The 26,025-nt window shown below is 41.7% G+C and overlaps 1 protein-coding gene across 2 annotated transcripts in view; it reads right to left on the bottom strand.

The window, feature by feature from the left end:
* LOC139576762 (rabphilin-3A-like) overlaps positions 1 to 25,983 on the bottom strand; it is a 41,952-nt gene extending 15,969 nt beyond the window's left edge. Inside the window, exon 1 of one of the 2 annotated variants that reach the window (XM_071403192.1) lies at positions 25,770 to 25,983. The gene's annotated coding sequence lies outside the window, so the exon portion shown is untranslated. The remainder of the gene's footprint in view (positions 1 to 25,769) is intronic. The other variant, XM_071403193.1, reaches the window with a different exon arrangement.
* Between the last annotated feature and the right edge of the window lie 42 nt (positions 25,984 to 26,025).

The raw sequence follows: 26,025 nt of genomic DNA, 5'->3' as shown, positions 1-26,025 counted from the left end.
CTCTGATTGAGAACCATATCAGGCCAGACATAGAAATACAACAACATAGAAAACAGAACATAGACTACCCACCCCAACTCATGCCCTGACCAACCTAACACAAAGACATAAAAAGAAACTAAGGTCAGAACGTGACACTTCCATTCAATATTTCCCCCTGTCCAGCTCCCTAAGGAAACAACAAAAATGCATAACACTGTATACGTCCCATATGCTGAGTCTCACAACCATGATTCTCCGTCACTGCACAAAATTAATCATCCCCCTTTTGTTTAGGATGGTTATCCTGGGAAGGCAGATAGAGAGGAGAGGAAGGGGTTGGATCAGAGGTGTAGAGATACTCAGACGTACACCACACGGACCCTGGAGGAAGAGCTCTCAACCAGACAAAGTTTTATAACGCTGAAGATAAACACTGTTACGTCACTGCGGTGAGAGTGCGAGAGAAAATGCCTCCGCTGAAGAAGTTTTCCTGTCAGTGCTGGCAGAGACTTTCAGAAGATTCATTCAGAGAAAGGACACTACATTATGGTTATTGACCCTTCAACAGGCTTCAACAGTCTTCTCACAGCACTAGGAGGTGAGGGTCTGAACGAATCTGTCTCAATGAGTATGATGCAGGGTTGGCACTCAGTCTGCGTCATCTCTTCTATGACTCTCATTCAGTGTTGGAGAGTACACCAGCTCATCTTTCATTCATCTTATTCAAGTGATGAGTCATTCAGATTGTGTATTGTGCCTTTAGAAGCAGCTGGCATTTCTCCTGCATTTTTCTAAATGTGACGGAGACGAAGGTTTGAGAGCCAGCAATATGCACGGCACAGCACAGCGGTGCCTGGGGACAGGAGCATGGAGGAACAACCATGCAGAACAGTGTGAAGCTGTGCCAGGAAAGCATAATAGAAGACAGAGGGTGAGATGGGGGAAACTAGAGCACCAACATTGATCCACATCATCATCTCCTTCATCATTACCATCAGTCATCCCCTCAGCAGCATCCGTACCGTACCATTTCTTACAGGGGTGGAGAGGACCAATTTTGAAACCTGCGACTCACTCAAGGGCCTAACAGGATAGTCAATACTAGTTTGTGTCATTCAAGATACCAGGCACAAGTCCCCACCAAGCCAACCTGTATGCCACCATTTTCTTTATTAGCTATAGCATCCTATTGTCCAATACTTGTTCAGTACTTTTTGCCAGACTTATTCAAATTTGACTGTGTTCACTTACATTTAAAGATATGTCTGGAGACAGTGTTATAGCCAAACCCTGTTTCTGCCAATGGTATCTCAGTGATGAATTTTATTCAACCTTAATTTTGGCGGGGAGTCAATGCTGAGACCAAGTTCTCTTTTTCAGATGAGCCCTGTATAGCACCACAATACACATTAAAATACAATAAACACATTAAACTACACATTCATATACACAATAAAATGCATGTTATTATACACAACAATACATGAAAAGCAAAACACAATCATAAAAAACAGACAAATTCTTCAGTAAAAAGGTATCCTAACAACCATCTGAAAGGCCTTAGAGGAACCAAATCCTCCAATTTTAAAGTGGGTTGTAGATAATTCTACACGTATGGTGCAAGGGAATTAAAATCTGATTTATCTATCTCTCTAGACACCAAAGGAGTGTCCAGAGTTAATCAACCCTGTGAACAGGTTTGATAACTTGCCATTTAAAATCTTAACAGTGATGTTAGGTCATTCGGAACTTTGTGGAGCAGGGCTTTGTAAACAAAAAGAGCATAACGATGTGATCTACGTGACTTCAAAGATGTCCAGCCATAATTTTGGTTAAAAATACAGTGATGATAAATAAAACTGTCTCCTGTCACAAAACAAAGGGCGCTATGAAAAACAGCATCCAAGGGTTGAAGAGTAAGGCAGCTGCATTTTGATAAACAGTATCACCATAATCAAGAACAGGTAGAAACGTTGACTGCACAATCTGCTTCCTGCTGACTAGAGAGAGACAATATCTGTTTCTGTCAAAAAAATCCCATTTTAAATATTACTTCTGTCTAGATGTTAAACTACCTAAGGTCACCTACAGGAGTACCTGTTCTTAATAATAATACAGAAAAAAACATAGAAAACCAGAATATAAAAGATATGGTGACAGAGAGCGGGATCATTTCAGGTTCCCTTGATGCTCCTACACTGAATTACTTGAAAGTTCTTTTTATGAGTTAACAAAAAAACACGAATTTTCAACACTACTAGGTACAGAATGACTAACTTGCTCCCATTGTAGTATGACTTGGACACTGACTATAAAAACCTGTTTGATCTTTAAAAACTGGGGAGGGTGAGGCTTTTGGAGACACCTCATACAGTACCCTTCCTGAAGCTCTGACTGCAATGGACACACCACTCTGCCAAGACACCCTCTCTCTCTCTCTCTGGCCTCTCCTCCGAGATGAGAGATACATTTCTTAAGTGGGTTAATGAGATTCTGAGATCAGTGTAAACTCCCATGATTGGTTTCACTTTAATTATTCATTTATCAGGGCAGCATTCCCATTGTGACTCACAGAATTTAAATTTAGGGGTGGAGCTTGACTCAAAGCCTCGGTCCGGCTTCAGGGCACTGCTGCTGCAGCCACCAGCCACCACCCACCTTCATGGCTCGCCATTGGCTGAGGGCTGATGTGACAAATGAGTGTACTGCTGAGCTTCAACACCCAATCCCAGATATTGATGTCAAGTTAATGCTATTCTATTCAAGGGTCTTTTTCTCCACCAAGACTAAAATTACACTGAGTGAACAAAACATTAGGAACACCTTCCAAATATTGAGTCGCAACCCCTTTTGCCCTGAGAACAGCCTCAATTCGTCAGGGCATGGACTCTACAAGGTGTCGAAAGCGTTCAACAGGGATGCTGGCCCATGTTGACTCCAATACTTCCCACAGTTGTATCAAGTTGGCTGGATGTCCTTTGGGTGGTGGACCATTCTTGATACACACAGGAAACTGTTGAGCGTGAAAAACCCAGCAGTATTGCAGTTCATGACACACTCAAGCCGGTGCACCTGGCACCTACTACCATACCCTATTCAAAAGGCACATAAAACTTTTGTCTTGTCCATTCACCCTCTGAGTGGCACACATATACAATCCATGTCTCAATGATTAAAAATTATTATTTAACCTGTCTCCTCCCCTTCATCTACACTGATTGAAGTGGATTTAACAAGTGATATCAATAAGGGATCATAGCTTTCACCTCGATTCACCTGGTCAGTCTATGCCATGGAAATAGCATATGTTCCTAATGTTTTGTACACTCAGTGCACAACCAACCATAACTGAACATGTCAAAAATAATGGTGTGAGAGGCTCAAAAGCACATTTTTCCACATTAAATATTTCATTCCTGCCCTTAAGTTACTTTCTGCTAAGAAAGGACCATGCCCTCAGAGTTTTCAGTAAGTCTACCTCAGAACCAGCTGCTGAAGGGGCTTGTGCCTCTGCTCTGCTTCTGGCTGGATGCACTGTCTGTCAACCACACCCTCCTGATACTGAGCTGAGCTGGCCTTTCAGCTGTAAAACCTGGAAATGCTGTTAGCAGAGGACCAGCAACACCACAATCACCCTGGCATTTACTGTATATTACCATCAACGACTCCCCCAACTTCACATCTCACAAAATCCACTATAATCATCCTGATTGGTTGGCACAGGATGCTATCCTGTAAAGACCACTCATGTGTAGCAGTGCTGACAAGTCCCCCAAGCCCAACCCTTATTAAACCCTTTTCCCACAATCCAACCGAGCCGTAACATACTGCATGTAACAGTGGCCAAGGTTGGAAGGTTTTATTCGGGTGGTTACAGAAATACGCTTGCTGGTTTCAGCACAGTTGGACTGATCGAGGACATAGCCAGCAATTTCAGTATAAAAAAGGCTTTTGGCCAACGGGTCTGTTGGCAGTAGTGAGAGGCTACCTACTGGGCACAGACGTCAGTTCAACGTTTAGTTGTGATTTACATTCGGTTGACTTGTCAACTAACGTAAATTCAATGTGAAATCAACAAAAAATGACACTTGATTTAGGTAAAACATTTGGTGAAAAAAAGACGAAATGCCCTTACGTTGATTACTTTTTGCAAATCCACACACGCATACTCTGTGAACCAGTGGCGGTCGGTGCCATTTAAGATGAAGGAGGACAACAACAAAAACATTCTGAGCATGGCCTTATTTCTATTACAGCATATTGAATGACTCATTCATATTCCATTCACCCAGCTCAATGTATCAGCAATAGGTTTACTACATGATACTCACATTTTCCCTGTAACCATCATGAGGTTCCTAAAACCTAGCCAATGAATGAAAGTTTACAACGTAGGTGCACACAGGTCGAAAATGTTTAGGCGACAGACAGTGACACATGGACAGACAGTGACACATTCAATACCAACTTGCACACTTTTGCCTGCATCTATCTGATCTAGGGTGTAATCATTAATGCAACAGTTGCAAACTAGAGTTTCTATTGAACAAATTCAAGCATGTTTATCCCCGTTTCTTTCTGTTTGCTTCCGTTTAAGAAACGTTTTTCAACAGAATCGGCAGAATGAATACTCCCCTGATCACGTGTAAACACAGTTCACTTTCAAAACAGCCACGGTGTATTCCTTCTCTCAGATAGATGCGCTCTCCTCCTCCCCTCCTCCTCCCACCTATTCCCTTCGCTTGTGGACTTCAATGCACAACACATCAGCTGTATGTGACCAGGTGAAAAAACCTTTCCAAGCCAAACCATATCATAACCGCTACACACAGCCTACATCGTTGTCACCATATTAGCTAAAGCAACGTCATTGTCAACATAGCTAAAAGAACTAGAGCGTTAGTAAACCCACTACAGTCATGCAGTGACGTTACAGTGTACAGTCTGTAAGCAGTTTAGCACTTACACCGGCGGGCCCCGGTGGCAATACATTTGTAAAACCAAAAGCTTATCTTGACTTGGAAGAGTTCCAGTGTTGTGTTGGATAGTCATAGCCAGCTATCTAACATAGCATCACTATGTTTGAGCAGGGAATTTAAGTAGGCTAAACTAGCTAGCTGCATTTGCTAGCTAAATAAGTGAAACTGAAAGTGAAAATAATGACAACATTTTTCTCTTGCTTCTCCTTCATTTTGGAATAAATTAATTTGTTCAAAACTGTTCAACTATTGTCTTTCTTTCTCTTTGAGTCAGCTACTCAGCACATGTTATGCACTGCAGTGATAGCTAGCTGTAGCTTATGCTTTCAGTACTAGATTCATTCTCTGATCCTTTGATTGGGTGGACAACATGTCAGTTCATGCTGCAAGAGCTCTGATAGGTTGGAGGATGTCCCCTAGAAGTTGTCACAATTACTGTGTAAGTCTATGGAAGGGGGTGAAAACCATGAGCCACCTAGGTTTTTCATTGAAGTAAAGGTACCCAGAGAAGGACGGAAGCTAGCTGTCCTCCGGCTACACCATGGTGCTACCTTACAGAGTAGTGTTGAGGCTACTGAATGCCTTCATTGCAAAAAAGTGTGTTTTAATCAATTATTTGGTGACATGAATATATTTAGTATAGTTTTATCTAAAAAGGATAACTTTTTAATGTTTTACAATTTTTATTTTTTAAAGAAATCCCCTTTCTCCTCTGAGGAGCCTCCACTGCTGTGAACCACAAGCTCTGTTCATGGAAATACAGCTAACCAAGTAAGAGTAACCAATGCTTCAGCACAATAACCTTTTCAGCATATTATATGATGTTTCAGTGATAAGAAACACTTAAGTATCTAAAGGGCAATTGGCTGATGCAGCCAAGCTTTTAAAAGCAATCTTTACAGAAGTGTTCGTATATCAAAAGTACTCTGAAATAACCTTTTTCTTATCACTCTTCAACAAAGTATCTCCCCACTGGGCACAGACATCAGTTCAACATCTAGTTATGATTTATATTTGGATGAGTTGTCACCTAACATGTATTAAACTTGAAATCAACAAAATCCTTACATTATGTTGACGACTTTTTGCAAATCCAAATCAGTTTTCCACGTTGATTCAACGTCATCACAAAGATTTTTTGGTTGAAATAACCTGGAAACAACATTGATTCAACCATTTTTTCCCAAGTGGGCAAGGTTAACATTTCTAGCTGCGACTAGCACCAAATTTCTACATACCAGTGGGCTAGAACAGGGGTTATCAAACCTCTCCTCGGGAACCCCCAGCTGTTCCAAACTATTGAACTATTCCAGAGCTAGCACACCTGGGGTGTGTTTTGCAGGACACAAGGTTTGGGAAGGTTCAGACAGAAGCATGTTATGTCAATCTGGACTCAGAGGTAGCATAGTACACATACAGTGGGGCAAAAAAGTATTTAGTCAGCCACCAATTGTGCAAGTTCTCCCACTTAAAAAGATGAGAGAGGCCTGTCATTTTCATCATAGGTACACTTCAACAATGACAGACAAAATGAGAAAAAAATTCCAGAAAATCACATTGTAGGATTTTTAATGAATTTATTTGCAAATTATGGTGGAAAATAAGTATTTGGTCACCTACAAACAAGCAAGATTTCTGGCTCTCACAGACCTGTAACTTCTTCTTTAAGAGGCTCCTCTGTCCTCCACTCGTTACCTGTATTAATGGCACCTGTTTGAACTTGTTATCAGTATAAAAGACACCTGTCCACAACCTCAAACAGTCACACTCCAAACTCCACTATGGCCAAGACCAAAGAGCTGTCAAAGGACACCAGAAACAAAATTGTAGACCTGCACCAGGCTGGGAAGACTGAATCTGCAATAGGTAAGCAGCTTGGTTTGAAGAAATCAACTGTGGGAGCAATTATTAGGAAATGGAAGACATACAAGACCACTGATAATCTCCCTCGATCTGGGGCTCCACGCAAGATCTCACCCCGTGGGGTCAAAATGATCACAAGAACGGTGAGCAAAAATCCCAGAACCACACGGGGAGACCTAGTGAATGACCTGCAGAGAGCTGGGACCAAAGTAACAAAGCCTACCATCAGTAACACACTACGCCGCCAGGGACTCAAATCCTGCAGTGCCAGACGTGTCCCCCTGCTTAAGCCAGTACATGTCCAGGCCTGTCTGAAGTTTGCTAGAGAGCATTTGGATGATCCAGAAGAAGTTTGGGAGAATGTCATATGGTCAGATGAAACCAAAATAGAACTTTTTGGTAAAAACTCAACTCGTCGTGTTTGGAGGACAAAGAATGCTGAGTTGCATCCAAAGAACACCATACCTACTGTGAAGCATGGGGGTGGAAACATCATGCTTTGGGGCTGTTTTTCTGCAAAGGGACCAGGACGACTGATCCGTGTAAAGGAAAGAATGAATGGGGCCATGTATCGTGAGATTTTGAGTGAAAACCTCCTTCCATCAGCAAGGGCATTGAAGATGAAACGTGGCTGGGTCTTTCAGCATGACAATGATCCCAAACACACCGCCCGGGCAACGAAGGAGTGGCTTCGTAAGAAGCATTTCAAGGTCCTGGAGTGGCCTAGCCAGTCTCCAGATCTCAACCCCATAGAAAATCTTTGGAGGGAGTTGAAAGTCCGTGTTGCCCAGCAACAGCCCCAAAACATCACTGCTCTAGAGGAGATCTGCATGGAGGAATGGGCCAAAATACCAGCAACAGTGTGTGAAAACCTTGTGAAGACTTACAGAAAACATTTGACCTCTGTCATTGCCAACAAAGGGTATATAACAAAGTATTGAGATAAACTTTTGTTATTGACCAAATACTTATTTTCCACCATAATTTGCAAACAAATTCATTAAAAATCCTACAATGTGATTTTCAGGAATTTTTTTCTTCTCATTTTGTCTGTCATAGTTGAAGTGTACCTATGATGAAAATGACAGGCCTCTCTCATCTTTTTAAGTGGGAGAACTTGCACAATTGGTGGCTGACTAAATACTTTTTTGCCCCACTGTACATTTGTTCCCCTTCATTTAGTATGATATGTTACGTTTTTCGTATGATATGCATTAATTTGTGGACGTCCATCATACATTTTTTATGATATGTTACGTCCTCCAATTCGTACAATATGTTACTAATTGCCAATACGTATGTTAGCAGAATTTGATGATATAATTTTCAAGCCCGGAAACATGACGTAATGCCGCATCCCTTTCCTAGCGTATAGAGTAGAATGGATCATGTGCTCTTCATATGCGAGAGGCAATATTTTCTCCATGAGCAATACATTGTGAATGTATTACATCATACTTCCGGGGTCAGTCCCCTATTCTTTTGAATGGGCTTGACAATTATATCACCAAATTCATGAAAATGGGTTCATTTAAGATAAATATATACTGTACTGTATAGTTATATTTGTGTTTGTGGATGAATTTACTTCTGCGCTACGTTTTTGCCCTTTACAGACCATTTAAAAACCCCATAAAAGTAATAAACAAAACTATGCAAGGCTGGAAAATTCTGCTTCATTTTAAAAGTATATTCACATAGGCATGTGTTTATGCCTATATCCATTACTTAATGCTGAATATTTAATGCACAGATGTCGGATCTTAATTTGACCCCTTTCGGCGCAGGAAAATAATCCTGCAGCAGGAGGATTTTAATACCTGAACAAATATTTAGAATAGTGTTTGTATACAATGTACCTACATTGGATCTTATGTAGGCTATGTCCAGGCTACAGCGCGTCTCGTGTGAATTCTTATGTGGATCATAATAAAGTATTTTTTGTTACGGAAAATCTGTTTTTTTAGATAAATTGTTTTATTATATGTTGAAAGCAAGCAATAGGTTGAATCAATTACTGGTTTCCTCAGTGCCTGTGTGGTCCAGTGCTTACTGCCACTGACCCCGGCACACATTTGCCAGAGTCGGCATGAGTTTGAATCTGACCCACTTCCCTTTGACTCGTGGATGAAAGCATATTTTTGACACATTAATCCCTTGGATGTAGAGAAATGCTTGTATTCCTAGCTCCAACAGTGCAATAATAATACACACAAATCTAAAAGTAAAAGTATGGAATTAAGAAATCTAGAAATATTAGGATGAGCAATGTCAGAGTCCGGAGTATAAATGTAGTATATATACACCGAACAAAAATATAAATTCAACATGTAAAATGTTGGTCCCATGTTTAATGAGTTGAAATAAAATAAATACCATTTTCCATACGCACAAAAAGCTTATTTCTCAAAAATATTGTGCACAAATTTGTTTACATCCCTTTCAGTGAGCATTTCTCCTTTGCCAATATAATCCATCCATCTGACAGGTGTGGCATATCAAGAAGCAGATTAAACAGTGTGATCATTACACATGTGCACCTTGTGCTGGGGACAATAAAATGCCACTCTAAAATATGCAGTTTTGTCAAACAACACAATGCCACAGATGTCTCAAGTTTTGAGGGAGCATGCAATTGGCATGCTGACTGCAGTAATGTCCACCAGAGCTGTTGCCAGATAATTTAATGTTAATTTCTCTACCATAAGCCGCCTCCAACGTTGTTTTAGAGAATTTGGCAGTACGTCCAACCGGCCTGACAACCGCATACCCTGTTTAACCACACCAGCCCAGGACCTCCACATCTGTCTTCTTCACCTGCAGGATCATCTGAGACCAGCCACCCAGACAGCTGATGAAACTGTGTTTCGGAGGATGCACGGTTCTCGACCTTTGCCTCTGCCGAGCCATACGGGAGTTACAGCGATGAGACAAGACTGTAAATACCAATTGGATACTACGAAATTGGGGAGAAAAAGGGCTAAAAGTACAAAAAAAATCTAAATGATCTGCCCCAAACTTGAAACTCACGCGCTGCTTATGTATGCAAGTTAACTCTACACCCCTTGTAAAGTGGATTCATGTGCTTAATTTTAAGAAGTTATTTGGTCACTTTAGTTGTGATACAAACCTTATCAAAACATATAGGCCTATGGGCTAGGCTACATGAGGTGTGTGACTATGATTCGAAAAATTTGCAAAAAAAGGCATTGTTTCTTGCCTTACGCTGGGGATCATTCACAAGTGATAATATATAATTCATAAGGAATAGGATAATATTGTCCGCCATCAGACTATTTTGATTTCATCTTGTCTTTACATATGCTAAATAATATATGTGTGAAATGTGTTTTGATTTAGAATGGACCATTATCATGCACATTAATAGCGAATGGAGGATGCTTTTCCCGTGGTTCATTTTCATGCCAGCCAGGAAGGCTATACTCCTGTTGTAAAGAGAAGCAATGTGCTTAATATTAAGAAAGTTGCGAAACAAATATAGTAGGCCTAGCCTATAGAAAGCTGATGGGATACTCCTCTTTTTAATAGAGGCTATCACTCTGTTTTCCCACAGAATTGCATAGCCTATAGAAATGTTGAGCAACATGAGCTCATGGGCTCTCGAAGTGTTTGATTAGAATTTTGATTACCTTTCCATTTATGTCAGAGTGATTAGAGGGACTATAGAGTGCTGAGTACAAGGCAGTTAGCAAGTTTGGTCAAGACCATCAGCAGCATCAGAGCTTGGAGAAGCCTAGTTACTGTGATTAAATGGTCACATGGAATTTGACTGTGGTTATGACTCGTGACTGCCAATGTGGCGGTAATACGGTCACCATAACAGCCCTATGTCCAAATACTTTTGGTCATGTAGTGTAGTTATAGTCTTTAGTGTGGATTGAAAGCCTGTATTGTGCGGCTTTAATATTTGAATAGCTGGTTAAATAAAGGTGAAATAAAATAAATAAATAAAAAATGAGGGGAAGTAGATTGGCATAAGCTAGTGCGTTTGCTGTTCATTAGGCCTTCTCATCTTGTTGGCTGATGAAAAGTAAATGTGGACAGTTCTTCAAACATCTTCAATATGCGCCTTGGAATTCGATAAGGACGCGCGCCCCGATGTGTTGGTCTTCACTTGTAGCCTGTGAGAAGGATCTGAGATTGCCTGTGAGAAGAACCTGAAGGCCCAGTGATGGGCATTGGCTAATAAGAATTGAGATATCTGAAAGAGCCATGTAAGTGAGAGGTACTTCGGAGCATGCAACCGGGAGAAGGGAATTCTAATTATTATATTCAGCCCAAGGGCACAACGGCCACTGGCCACAAAAGGCATGGATTTTTTTAGGGGGCATTACAGCCCCACAAAGGGGATGCCGTCGAGAAATTCGAGGCATTATCAAGTGCTTGTCAAATTGTGAATGAGAGACTGATGAGATGTGTTCAGCCTGCGCAAAAAAAGCAGAGCTCATGCCTTTCATGCAACTTTTATCAAACCATCATTAGAGTCCCATCATGCAGCCTTATAACGTACTAAAAATCTTAACATATAGCCCAATGTTTGTATAACAACTTAAGTTGCATAAATAACTCCAAATTAAGCATACAGTGGGGAGAACAAGTATTTGATACACTGCCGATTTTTCAGGTTGTCCTACTTACAAAGCATGTAGAGGTCTGTAATTTTTATCATAGGTACACTTCAACTGTGAGAGATGTAATCTAAAACAAAAATCCAGAAAATCACATTGTATGATTTTTAAGTAATTAATTTGCATTTTATTGCATGACATAAGTATTTGATACATCAGAAAAGCAGAACTTAATATTTGGTACAGAAACCTTTGTTTGCAATTACAGAGATCATACGTTTCCTGTAGTTCTTGACCAGGTTTGGACACACTGCAGCAGGGATTTTGGCCCACTCCTCCATACAGACCTTCTCCAGATCCTTCAGGTTTCGGGGCTGTCGCTGGGCAATACGGACTTTCAGCTCCCTCCAAAGATTTTCTATTGGGTTCAGGTCTGGAGACTGGCTAGGCCACTCCAGGACCTTGAGATGCTTCTTACGGAGCCACTCCTTAGTTGCCCTGGCTGTGTGTTTTGGGTCGTTGTCATGCTGGAAGACCCAGCCACGACCCATCTTCAATGCTCTTACTGAGGGAAGGAGGCTGTTGGCCAAGATCTTGCGATACATGGCCCCATCCATCCTCCCCTCAATACGGTGTAGTCGTCCTGTCCCCTTTGCAGAAAAGCATCCCCAAAGAATGATGTTTCCATCTCCATGCTTCACGGTTGGGATGGTGTTCTTGGGGTTGTACTCATCCTTCTTCTTCCTCCAAACACCGCGAGTGGAGTTTAGACCAAAAAGCTCTATTTTTGTCTCATCAGACCACATGACCTTCTCCCATTCCTCCTCTGGATCATCCAGATGGTCATTGGCAAACTTCAGACGGGCCTGGACATGCGCTGGCTTGAGCAGGGGGACCTTGCGTGCGCTGCAGGATTTTAATCCATGACGGCGTAGTGTGTTACTAATGGTTTTCTTTGAGACTGTGGTCCCAGCTCTCTTCAGGTCATTGACCAGGTCCTGCCGTGTAGTTCTGGGCTGATCCCTCACCTTCCTCATGATCATTGATACCCCACGAGGTGAGATCTTGCATGGAGCCCCAGACCGAGGGTGATTGACCATCATCTTGAACTTCTTCCATTTTCTAATAATTGCGCCAACAGTTGTTGCCTTCTCACCAAGCTGCTTCCCTATTGTCCTGTAGCCCATCCCAGCCTTGTGCAGGTCTACAATTTTATCCTTGATGTCCCTACACAGCTCTCTGTTCTTGGCCATTGTGGAGAGGTTGGAGTCTGTTTGATTGAGTGTGTGGACAGGTGTCTTTTATACAGGTAACGAGTTCAAACAGGTGCAGTTAATACAGGTAATGAGTGGAGAACAGGAGGGCTTCTTAAAGAAAAACGAACAGGTCTGTGAGAGCCGGAATTCTTACTGGTTGGTAAGTGATCAAATACTTATGTCATGCAATAAAATGCAAATTAATTACTTAAAAATCATACAATGTGATTTTCTGGATTTTTGTTTTAGATTACGTCTCTCACAGTTGAAGTTTACAGACCTCTACATGCTTTGTAAGTAGGAAAACCTGCAAAATCGGCAGTGTATCAAATACTTGTTCTCCCCACTGTATATGAGGACCTGTTTCTTTGTTAACAGCTCAACACAGAATAGCCACATGTGCACACTCCCTCAAATCGTTTGGAGAAAATATCCTGTCTATTTTATTCAGATATGTTCAATTGTATTCTTCATACTATAAAAAATATAAAATAATGCCATGGAATTCTAAGCAAATCCTGTCTGCTAAATGAACTAGTGTAGCCACAGCCATATGGCATAGCCAGATCAGGGCCAAACATAAGGACTCAGAGTATGCTATTCTGTTCTTCTGAAATAGACTACATTTTCTTCATATCATGTTTCTTTAGACCTGTCTAAAATAAATAATGGGTTAATTGTGATGGTGTAGACTATATTACATGGATTTATTAGACTTTTTAAAATGTAGATGTTCCAAAGGTCAGCATCAGTGGCTTGTAGGCTATGCGTGGAATCCAGAAGATGCTAAATGTGTTTACGTTAATTAAGGATCAATTACTGTGGGACCAGCTGTTATTTGCTTAAACAATTACCGGCTGACAAACTGTAATTTCCGCCACAGCCCTATGTGGACACCCTTTCAAATTAGTGGATTTGGCTATTTCAGCCACACCCGTTGCTGACAGGTGTATAAAATCGAGCACACGGCCATGCAATCTTCATAGACAAACATTGGCAGTAGAATGGCCTTACTGAAGAGCTCAGTGACTTTAAATGTGGCACCATTATAGGATGCCACCTTTCCAACAAGTCAGTCCGTCAAATTTCTGCCCTGCTAGAGTTGCGTAGGTCAACTGTAAGTGCTGTTATTGTGAAGTGGAAACGTCTAGGAGAAACAACGGCCACAAAGCGCACAGAACGGGACCACCGAGTGCTGAAGCGTGTAGAGCATTGAAAAACCGTCTATCCTCGGTTGCAATACTTACTACTAAGTTCCAAACTGCCTCTGGAAGCAACGTCAGCACAAGAACTGTTCATCGGGAGCTTCATGAAATGGATTTCCATGGCCAAGCAGCCACACGCAGGCCTAAGATCACCATGTGCAATGCCAAGCGTTGGCTGGAGTGGTGTAAAGCTCGTCGCCATTGGACTTTCTCTGGAGTGATGAATCACACGCTTTCCCATCTGGCAGTCAGACGGACGAATCTGGGTTTGACGGATGCCTGGAGAACGCTTCGTGCCCCAATGCAGAGTGCCAACTGTAAAGTTTGGTGTAGGAGGAATAATGGTCTAGGACTGTTTTTCATGGTTCAGGCTATGCTCCTTAGTTCCAGTGAAGGGAAATCTTAACGCTACAGCCTACAATGATATTCTAGACGATTCTGTGCTTCCAGTTTGGGAAGGCCCTTTCCTGTTTCAGCATGACAATGCCCCTGTGCACAAAGTAAGGTCCATACAGAAATGGTTTGTCGAGAACGGCGTGGAAGAACTTGACTGGCCTGCACAGAGCCCTGACCTCAACTCCATCGAACACATTTGGGATGAATTGGAACGCCGACTCCGAGCCAGGCCTAATCGCCCAACATCAGTGCTCAACCTCCCTAATGCTCTTGTGGCTGAATGTAAACAAGTCCCCTCAGCAATGTTCCATGATCTAGTGGAAAGCCTTCCCAGAAGAGTGGAGGCTATTATAGCAGCAAAGGGGGGACCAACTCCATATTAATGCCCATGATTTTGGATGTCGATGTTCGACTTTTGGTCATGTAGTGTATATTGACAAATTATACATTGCCTAACTACAAAATGTGGACGAGCATCCACACTGGAGGAAAGTTTATCTTCTACAGTAGGCCTACATCTGTCTATCAACTGATGGCCGAACTCTGCCAGGGAAACACAGTAGCCTATTATTGTTTTTCACTTTCATTATGTGACAATGGATGGGCTATTGGGTGGCCTACAGAATGTAGCCTTTTGGAATATAATCAAAGAACAAGGGGCCTATTGCAACCATCGATGGTACTAGATGATCGCCATCTGATGTCTCGTTAAACCATCAATACGAGCTAAATTCACCCTCACAGCTGATCTTAATTGTAACCCTTATTGGTCACCTCTACCGCTCCCTAAAATAGGATGTCGGCGTTACCCTTAAAGCCAGTTTATGCTTGATCGGAAAATGTGGTCAGAGGCTCCATATGGAAGGTGTGACGCAAATGCGGAGCCTCCGGAGGCATGCAGAGGCCAAATTGAGCTCTGTACCGCATCGCAGCGCGCCTCCCAGGCTCCGAATAGCTCCTTAAAGCTCTGCATTGACATGATTGGTTAACGGTAGGTGGGGGCGGGAGGTCCTGTATAAACACAAACTCACTTCCTTCACAACAGCTCTGCTCAACACCTCTGAGGTGCTCCGCGAAGCGCAAGTATGAATGCCCTGACTTCTGCAGAGGCCGTATCACTGTAAACGCTGCACGCCAATGCAGACAACAGATTGACCATGCAGGGTCTTTAAGTCCTGCTTGCAACCAAAGTCTTTAAGACATGTTCGCCCTCTGGTTGGTATTGTAATCACCACAATTTACCGCTTTTTGAACAGACTAAGGGCGATTATCTATTTGACAAGCATTCTGTATAATAGAAATAAAGTATTTAATCGTTTACCAAGGCAAATCTACTGTGGCAATTTACCTGACACTTTGTATGAATGGAAACTAATGTTGGTGTAGCCTATTGATATTATTTGTATCCTATTTATGTTACCCAAAAGTATCTAGCATGGTCATTTCTTATCAAGATCAGGGGTAAAATATCCCTGGACTCTCCATATTTGAATCTGTAAATAAATCAAATCAATCGGGCGATTGAGTTATTTGTGCCAGAAGGGCATAGGCCAGAATCAAAACCATGCTAACAAGATAGACATACATGTGCGTGGCCACGCTGAAGGCAGCGATCCTAACCTCCATGCCACCCCAGGCCACAATTTTGCTTACTTTTCACCTTACCATACACTTGGCACTTGTATGTCATAGCCTAGCGGAGACCAATATCTATCTTGTTATTAAGCTGTAAAACGACAGTTGTTGATGTGTATGGCTGCATTTCTGATACATTTTTGTACATTAGAATGTTGCAGTAATAGGACCTTGTCCTAGCGTTTGAGCGAGAGAAAATTATTTGGATAGCAAGTACTGATCCCAATGACTCGACTGCCCCCGCATGGAGAGAAAGATAACCGCTTTTTTTCAGGAACTCACAAGGCTCATTTGAATTTCCCGATGCAGCAGTAAAGTTCTGTGACAAAAGAGTGATCAAGTTAAGATCCGACATCTGTAGTTTGATGAATGATGTGCATGGTCAGAATCACTCTCTCACGATCATACTCACACTTAGGCTGATTCATCCTCATCCTTCCACTCCCTCCGTTATTAGATCTCATCAACCTTATCATTACAACCGATGAATCCCCACATTCCATTAACAAAATTGTATCTTTGTCATCAATTGGGATCAAACAGTCCTGCTGGCGTTAGAGAGCATGAGTGTTAAGGGGAAATGGGCTGGGGAGGCACTGGTTTGAGTGAAAATGTCACAGCCGTTGCTGGAAGAACTGGACCAAAGCACAGCGCGGTGAGGGTACATATTCCTTTTATTAAGATGACGCCAACAATAAACAATACAAAAACGACTGTGAAGCTTAAGGGCTATAGTGCCACAAACAAAGACAACTTCCCACACTGAAAGGTGGGAAAAAGGCTACCTAAGTATGGTTCCCAATCAGAGACAACGATAGACAGCTGTCCCTGATTGAGAACCATACCCGGCCAAAACATAGAAATACAAAATCATAGAAAACAAAAACATAGAATGCCCACCCCAAATCACACCCTGACCAAACCAAATAGAGACATAAAAAGGCTCTCTAAAGTCAGGGCGTGACAGAAAAGCCCATTCTCCGTTAGCCTGGCACGTTTTCCATCAGGAGAGTAGGGTGTGATTATGAGATAGCAACCCTGAGGCCTACAGTTGGACAGAACTATAAAGCACTGCGCCGATTAGCCCTCTACTGCAGGATGAAAACATCGCTCTGCATTTTTTAATCATTTACAACTCCCAATCCATCCCCCAATGCTCCTCACTCCAGTGTAGCGGGTTCTCTATCTCCTTTTTCAGGCGATAGTGCACTTTAGTTATTCATACTCTATCTGCAAGCTCTCAGAAATTGTGTGTCTGAACACATAGAGTGGGTACTGGAGGGACAGGACAGGAGTTTTAAAAAAGCACATTTTGTTCCTTGGAAGATGTGGGAAAGTATGTTTTTGGTTTCACATTGGTTGTGGGAACAAATTCATACATTTCCTGACTGGTAAAACTGAACGTTTTTTAAATGTTCTGAGAAGAGAAGTGAACATTTTGCCTGTTCTGGGACCGTTTATTTTTTGTTTGTAGGTAGGTTTTGAGAACATTTTACTCTGGTTCCTTGAAAGTTTTCCTTGGAGGTTTTATTAATGCTCTGAGAATAGAATAGATAGGTTATTTTGAGGTTTTTGAATACCTTCCTTAAAACGTTGATCTATGATCTTCTGTTCTCTAACCATGGAATTAGTCCACTACCCCACCAGTATGGAGCCAGCATGCCCAACAAAATTCACATAGAAATGTGTGTTATAGATCTGTCATTCTTATTGAACGGACCTCTAAGAAGAGGTAGATTTGGTTCTATGTGCGCTATAACTATGCTTCTCATTTTGAAGTTAGATTTTTGTGTCTTTTACTTTTGGTTTTGTACACCAACTTCAAACAGCTGAAAATACAATATTTTTGGTGGAAAATATATTTCATAGCAGTTTAGATGGTACAATGATTCTCCACACTATACAATATTTTTGGTTATGGAAAATATATTTCATAGCAGTTTAGATGGTACAATGATTCTCTATTCTCTACACTATATGCTTGTTTTGTCACATAAACTGAAATTATGCAAACTATTAGAATTTTTACAACCAGGAAAAGGTGGAATGATTTCCGCATAGTGCATCTTTAAAAAGATTTGTTGAACGTTCTCTGAGTGTTACTTACGTTTCCTTGTGGTTTTTTTGGAAAGTTTTCTTAACGTTGTCAGAACCATGAGGAAACCTGTAGGAAACATTATGCTGATGTACTGACATTTCCAAAAGAAGAAAGTTGTTTGTTAATGTTCTTGGAATAATTTGAGAACATGACTTTAAATATAACCATGAGTAAATCTGTAGGAAACATTACGCTGAAGTACCGAAATTCCCACAGAAGAACGTTGCTTCTTGAACTATTTTAGAACATTATCAAAATGTAAATTAAATGTAACCATGTTTGTTTGAACTTTGAGTAAATGTTCTGTTAAAGTAATGAAATACCAAGCAACTATACAAAAAAGTTGTGGGAAGGTTGTATGCAAAATAACCATAGGACAACCACGCTCTCACCAAGTTCTAAGAAACATGGTTTTCAGAACGTTATGTGCGAGCCGGGAGCTTGGCAGGAAGGAAGGAGGGATGGTAGAGGAGAGGAAATTGGCTTATTTTGGGAGCCTGTTAGTATGCTTGTTGGTGAGAGCTGTGGCTGTGGTTTAGCAGGTGGTGGGGGTCTTCCAGGTCTATGACATACAGTACATGTCACATACAGTATTTTCCCTGTTTTCAGTCATATGAACAGGGAAGAAGGGACCATCTGTGTGGCCATCTGTGAGGAATGGCCATCCCTAGCTCTCACAACCACCACCACTTCCTCTAGGGAGGCATAGATCCAGATCCAGCCCTGTTAGGTAACAAACAGGAACGATCCTCCTGTGACCAACAAGCCCTCGCGCTGTCGTTACCCTGCAGACACAGCAATTTCATCCACATAGAGCCAATGAGAGATGGGACCGGAAAGGGCTGGCACACAAACACTTACAAGTGGTATGTACACACTCCCACACATACAAATAAAACATAAATAGGATTCAATTGTATCGGTGATCTCTTACCATGATGGAAACTAATATTAATATACAGGTATTTTTGATTCCAATATACTCTGTTGCATGTGTAGGCCTACTTACATTGAGTCGTAGAACAATTGCACTCTTGACTTTGGCAACCTGAAAATGCAAGCATTATGCAGACACCATTCATCATAAAGGCAGCACCCACCTGATTATATTTCAGGATGGGCTCCTCGTCCCTGATTTGCTCCCAGCTCACAGTCTGGTGACTCATCCTTGCCGTACCCCAGAGTTGAAAAGAGGGACGTGGAAATTCAACTCAAGAGTTGTAGGTCAGTCATTTTCCCCTCATTTTCTCTCTACCTCTCCAGGAGACAGGCATAATAAGACGTGCATGGGGCATTAAATCAAGCCACTCATTTTCCATTGTCAAAATCTAATGCTTTATATTGTTGCACACAAACCTTGACATATGGCTATTGATCTAGACATGATGATTGTATGTGGCCTAGGTGGCGGAGGGAAATATAATCGTATTCCATTTCGTCTCTATTGTCTCTCTGAGGATAATGGTGATGCCTCTGCCGAACCCCCGGCTGTTCTGCTGGAAGTCAGCTATGAGGAGCTGGCACACTTCCGCTGCTGGCTATCTGACACTCCCTCTGGCCCACAAGAAAACTAGCAGGTACCATCTACCTGAGTGTCTTCAACAGGTCCGTTTGCTAACAAAGAGCCCACTCGCACCCACAGGTCTTTCTTGAAAAATATATTTTTGATCTCAACGAGACTAACCTGGTTAAATACATGTAAATAACCCACACCGAAAGACCATCTAGAATTCTGCTATTCAGATAGGAGGGGCAGGGGTCTAGGGACAGTTTAAGCATCTCAATTCTCACCCTGATGCATCCCTCTTGAGGTGAAATGTTGCGTTGTGGTCCCGTGTGGCTCAGTTGGTAGAGCATGGCGCTTGCAATGCCAGGGTTGTGGGTTTAATTCCCATGGGGGACCAGTATAGAAAAATACAAAAATTTGAAAAATATCAATTCCAAAAAGTGATTCCACATGCTAAGGTTGAGTATTATTCATATGGTGGTGGCAAATCAAATCAAATCAAATTGTATTTGTCACATGCGCCGAATACAACAGTGAAATGCTTACTTACAAGCCCTTAACCAACAATGGAGTTTTAAGAAAAATTCCTTCAAAAGGAAGAAATAAAAGTAACAAATAATTAAAGAGCAGCAGTAAAATAACAATAGCGAGGCTATATACAGGGGGTACCGGTACAGAGTCAATGTGCGGGGGCACCGGTTAGTCGAGGTAATTGAGGTAATATGTACATGTAGGTAAAGCTGCAATATGTAACTTTTTGGGCGAGTCAATCAAATTCATATATAAATGTGTGTTATAGATCTGTCATTCTCACTGAAAGCAAGTCTAAGAAGCGGTAGATCTGTTCTATGTGTGGTATTTCTATGCTTCCTGTTCTTACATTTTGTTTTTGCTTCTTTTACTTTTGATTTTTGTACACCAGTTTCAAACAGCTGAAAATACAATATTTTTGGTTATGTAAAATATATTCCACAGCGGTTTAGATGATACAATTATTCTCTACACTATACATGCTTTTTTTTGTCACATAAACCAAAATTAGGCAAACTATTAGAATTTTTGTAACCATGAAATGGCGGTGCGATTTCTGCATAGTGCATCTTTAATGACCCAGGATAATGCACCCTTTGATATAAAAGGTAGGTTCAGCCGTACTATTACATGGGAAGCCGCTTGGTCACTGACTTGTTAAAAGGCTTAGGCAGAACTACTCTACACTCACCCCCTCTCTACAATAACTCCCTTAGGAAAGCCTTTTGATGAGCCAATTTTCCTAATGACCTGCCATTTGGTGATATATTGGGGTCAGCAGTGGTCCTCTCCATCATCACAGCTCAGGTTGGTCTTTCTATGCTGCTAAAGGGTAGAGAGATGGAGCCAGTGGAAACACAAGAGGGCCTGTTATCCTCTGTTCATTTTTTGATAATTGTATTTATTGGACTGATTCCGTGGGTGATGCTCTCTAATGGGCCACTTATCACATATTCAACCCCCATCCAATCCAGGCTAAAGATATGGCCAGTTCTGATTCTAAACCTCTCTCTTGGGTGGACTGTGGAGTTATTGTCTCATCAATGGCCCCTCTCTTCATCACTACGGCTGCTTTTGGAGAACTCTGATAACAAGTGTCCAGGGGAACCCCCTCTGCCAATCAATCCTGATCCCACGCCTTGATGATCCTCAGAGAAGTACACTTCAAAACATCTCACTCCCTTTTGACACAAAGCCACACTCACACACATAACCATTCGCAAAGCTATCCAATCAACAAACTGTGTACAGCAGTCATACAGTTTAGGCTTTTATCTTTTTCCAAAATGGATTCCAAAGAACATGAAGAGGAACAGAACTACCTTTACCAACTGTGACCATGGTAACAGGGAGATCAGAAGAAAACAATGTGATTGATCAATCAAACACTGTGTGTGTGTGTGTGTGTGTGTGTGTGTGTGTGTGTGTGTGTGTGTGTGTGTGTGTGTGTGTGTGTGTGTGTGTGTGTGTGTGTGTGTGTGTGTGTGTGTGTGTGTGTGTGTGTGTGTGTGTGTGTGTGTGTGTGTGTGTGTGTGTGAGTGTGGACATGTTTAACTTTACTTGTGGGGACCAAAAGCCCCCACAAGAAGAGTAAACAAACAAACATTTTATCAACTGGGGACATTTTGTTAGTCCCCACAAGGTCAAATGCTATTTCTAGGGGGTTTAGGGTTAAGGTTAAAATGAGTTTTAGGGTTAGAATTAGGTCTAGGGTTAGGGCTTAGGGAAAATAGTGTGTTCTCACAAGGGGTCCAAAATACATGACTAATTACTAATGATATACCGGCTCCATGTTCCGTAGCCCATGTGTGCTGGGGAAAACCCTGAGCCTGCATTTCAACCCAAATAATGCATCCAGCCTGATAGCCTTCCTGCAAGGCTAGAAATAGAATTGAATAAGAACAAGTCCCTTAAGAGAGTATGGTCTGAGAGGCAAACCATGAAAACAAACCCAAAGATACTGCCCACTGGGCTAAAACTGGTTGCATCAACGTTGTTTTCATGTCATTTCAACCAAAAAAGTCAATGTAATGACATTGAATCAACATGGCAAACTGATTGGATTTGAAAAAAGTAATCAACCTAAGGGAATTTAAAAAATTTAACCCAACTTTACAGGGTTTTACCTAAATCCAATGATAAATGGTGAATTGTTTTGTTGATTTCAAGTGGAAGTCACTTTAGTTGACAACTTAACCAAATGTAAATCAAAACTAAATGTTGAACTGTGCCTAGGGGGTGGATTTTGGTACATCTGCCTTGTATCTGCCAGCTTTAAATTATGCAGTTCGCTTGCAGAGCACTTATCTGGCTCTTTCCTATATTTGTTTTTCTACCTCTTCCATGACCACCCCTCTTCTCTCTGTATATATACATACAGTTGAAGTCGGAAGTTTACATACACTTAGGTTGCAGTTAACCACTCCACAAATTTCTTGTTAACAAACTATAGTTTTGGCAAGTCGGTTAGGACATCTACAATGTGCATGACACAAGTAATTTTTCCAACAATTGTTTACAGACTGATTATTTCACTTATAATTCACTGTATCATAATTCCAGTGGGTCAGAAGTTTACATACACTAAGTTGACTGTGCCTTTAAACAGCTTGGAAAATTCCAGAAAATGATGTCATGGCTTTAGAAGCTTCTGACAGGCTAATTGACATCATTTGAGTCGATTGGAGTCAATTGGAGGTGTACCTGTGGATGTATTTCAAGGCCTACCTTCAAACTCAGTGCCTCTTTGCTTGACATCATGGGAAAATCAAAAGAAATCAGCCAAGACCTCAGAAAAAAAATTGTAGACCTCCACAAGTCTGGTTCATCCTTGGGAGCAATTTCCAAACGCCTGAAGGTACCACGTTCATCTGTACAAACAATAGTAAGCAAGAATAAACACCATAGGACCACACAGCCGTCATACCGCTCAGGAAGGAGATGCGTAGTGTCTCCTAGAGATGAAAGTACTTTGGTGCGAAAAGTGCAAATCAATCCCAGAACAAAAGCAAAGGACCTTGTGAAGATTCTGGAGGAAACAGGTACAAAAGTATCTATATACACAGTAAAATGAGTCCTATATCGACATAACCTAAAAGGTCGCTGAGCAAGGAAGAAGCCACTGCTCCAAAACCGCCATAAAAAAGCCAGACTACAGTTTGCAAATGCACATGGGGACAAAGATCGTACTTTTTGGAGAAATGTCCTCTGGTCTGATGAAACAAAAATAGAACTGTTTGGCCATAATGACCATCGTTATGTTTGGAGAAAAAAGGGGGAGGCTTGCAAGCCAAAGAACACCATCCCAACCGTGAAGCACGGGGGTGGCAGCATCATGTTGTGGGGGTGCTTTGCTGCAGGAGGGACTGGTGCACTCACAAAATAGATGGCATCATGAGGCAGGAAAATAATTTGGATATATTGAAGCAACATCTCAAGACTTCAGTCAGGAAGTTAAAGCTTGGTCGCAAATGGGCCTTCCAAATGGACAATGACCCCAAGCATGCTTCCAAAGTTGTGTCAAAATGGCTTAAGGACAACAAAGTCAAGGTATTGAAGTGACCATCACAAAGCCCTGACCTCAATCCTATAGAAAATTTGTGGGCAGAACTGAAAAAGCGTGTGCGAGCAAGGAGGCCTACATACCTGACTCAGTTACACCAGCTCTGTCAGGAGGAATGGGCCAAAATTCACCCAACTTATTGTGGGAAGCTTGTGGAAAGCTACCCGAAACATTTGACCCAAGTTAAACAATTTAAAGGCAATGCTACCAAATACTAATTGAGTGTATGTAAACTTCTGACCCACTGGAAATATGCCTTCTGGAGCGGCCCAGTCAGAGTCCTGAACTCAACCCGATTGAGATGCTGTGGCATGATCTCAAGAGAGCAGTTCACACCAGACATCCCAATAATATTGCTGAACTGATACAGTTTTGTAAAGAGGAATGGTCCAAAATTCCTCCTGACCGTTGTGCAGGTCTGATCCGCAACTACAGAAAACTGTTGGTTAAGGTTATTGCTGCCAAAGGAGTCAACCAGTTATTAAATCCAAGGGGTCACATACTTTTTCCACCCTGCACTGTGAATGTTTACACGGTGTGTTCAATAAAGACATGAACAATTATAATTGTTTGTGTGTTATTAGTTTAAACAGACTGTGTTTGTCTATTGTTGTGACATAGATGAAGATCAGATGAAATTTGATGACCAATTCATGCAGAAATCCAGGTAATTCCAAAGGGTTCACATACTTTTTCTTGTCACTGTATATATATATATATATACATATGGTGTGAAGCTAATCACCCCCCCCCCCCCCCCTTAATCCCCCTCTTTCTTCACAGACATTTTTACTCCTCTCTCCACATTCCATTCTCTTCCTCTGCAGCAGCTTATGCACATAGAGAGTGTGGTGTAGTGCGAGAAGCAGAGGGGGGGAGGGGGGGGGGGCAGAGCGCAAGGGTGTCAACCAATTGCTATGGGTGGTTGCTCATATATGAGGAGGCAATTGCAGATATCGCAAGCAGTCCATTCAGTCTTATCTCCCCTCCTCCATTTAATCCCCATGCTTCAAGACTTTGGCAAGAGTTGGGGATGGTGGTATTGGTAGTACTATCATAATTTCAGGGTTTCCCCTAGATTGGTTTTAACCTCAATACAGTTGTGGTTCAGATAACTCTGGGCCCCCAACCTCGTTCTCAATATGCCCTGGGGAGGAGGTTGAAACATCACATACCAAACATCAGCTGACTAACAATGGTGCAACCATCAGGAAAGCATGAGCCTTAAAATCAATCTCCATGATTTTAGTCAGGTCTGGCGCGGTGGCACATCAAGTACTGATGTGATTCTCTCAAATCCTGCAGCAACGCCCAGGGATGAGATGTGAGGAAGCTTACTGCAACCACAGTATCTCCCAAATAACATACCAGGGCTCTTCTCCCACAACCCAACTGCAACAAGGAATCATCCAGACCTGAGAGAATGAATTGTAGTCTGCCACCAGTCTCATTGTAAAGAGGCACTTACTGCACAGGGGTGTGTAGAGACATTGATGGAGGAATGGAGGCTGCAGGAAGCTTTACCACCATCAGTGGTTATTAATGGACCACATTATTCATGAATGAAGTGGATAAGAAATGTAAATACTTCAAGTAATCATTAGCCTATGTATTTTACAACAGACAGTAATATCAGTTTTATTGAAGTAACATATGCTAAGCATAAAATGACGTCAGTAAAGCTTACTGTTTAGTAGGCTCTATGGAATAGCATTCTCTTGGTAGTCAAGTAATTTCACTCAGTAAAAGCATTTGTTACAGCTACGAAATAAAACGCAGTCTATTCCCTCAACCTCGTCTTCGGGAACGTTTTCAACAATCTAGATAAAACTCTGATCCATCGGGTCTTTTTTATACAGATAGCATCATATTGCATACCATAGGTCTATGTGATACAATTCGATACTTTTCTCATTCAAATACATTTTCAAAGAGATTATTCAAATAAACTGAAGCCCAGCGCTCCATACATTTTTCATCATAAGTGATGGAGAATCTGTGATTTAGAACCAGCCAGTCCTCATATGTATACATAATGTTATTTTATTCATGTAACTGCATTTTGCAAAAAAAATCTTTAATTGAAGCACCCTGAACTGCAATACGTGAAATGTAGCCTATTGCTCACAATAGATGCAGACCTTTAGAAAACCGTAGCAAGCCTACCTGAGATTTCAGCCCTCTATTGAAGGAAGATGTCAGGGAATGATGCGGACTAATTTTATACTGTACTGGAATCAACCGCAAACCGTTCATTGCGCATGCAACGCCTGTCACAAGCCAATTTTTTTTTTGTCAAGGGGTGCTTCTCAATTCCTATAACACCGTCGCCAGGACCAATCTCCACACTATACGCCCTGCGTGGGCTCCCCTCCTCAGTGGTAAGCCCTTGGTACCCTGGGAAGGAGACCCCTGCATCCAA

This window comes from Salvelinus alpinus, chromosome 5 (genome assembly GCF_045679555.1).
Source record: "Salvelinus alpinus chromosome 5, SLU_Salpinus.1, whole genome shotgun sequence".
NCBI lineage: Eukaryota > Metazoa > Chordata > Actinopteri > Salmoniformes > Salmonidae > Salvelinus > Salvelinus alpinus.
The sequence above is the reverse complement of the archived record's forward strand: the minus strand, read 5'-3'. Positions and strand labels throughout refer to the sequence as shown.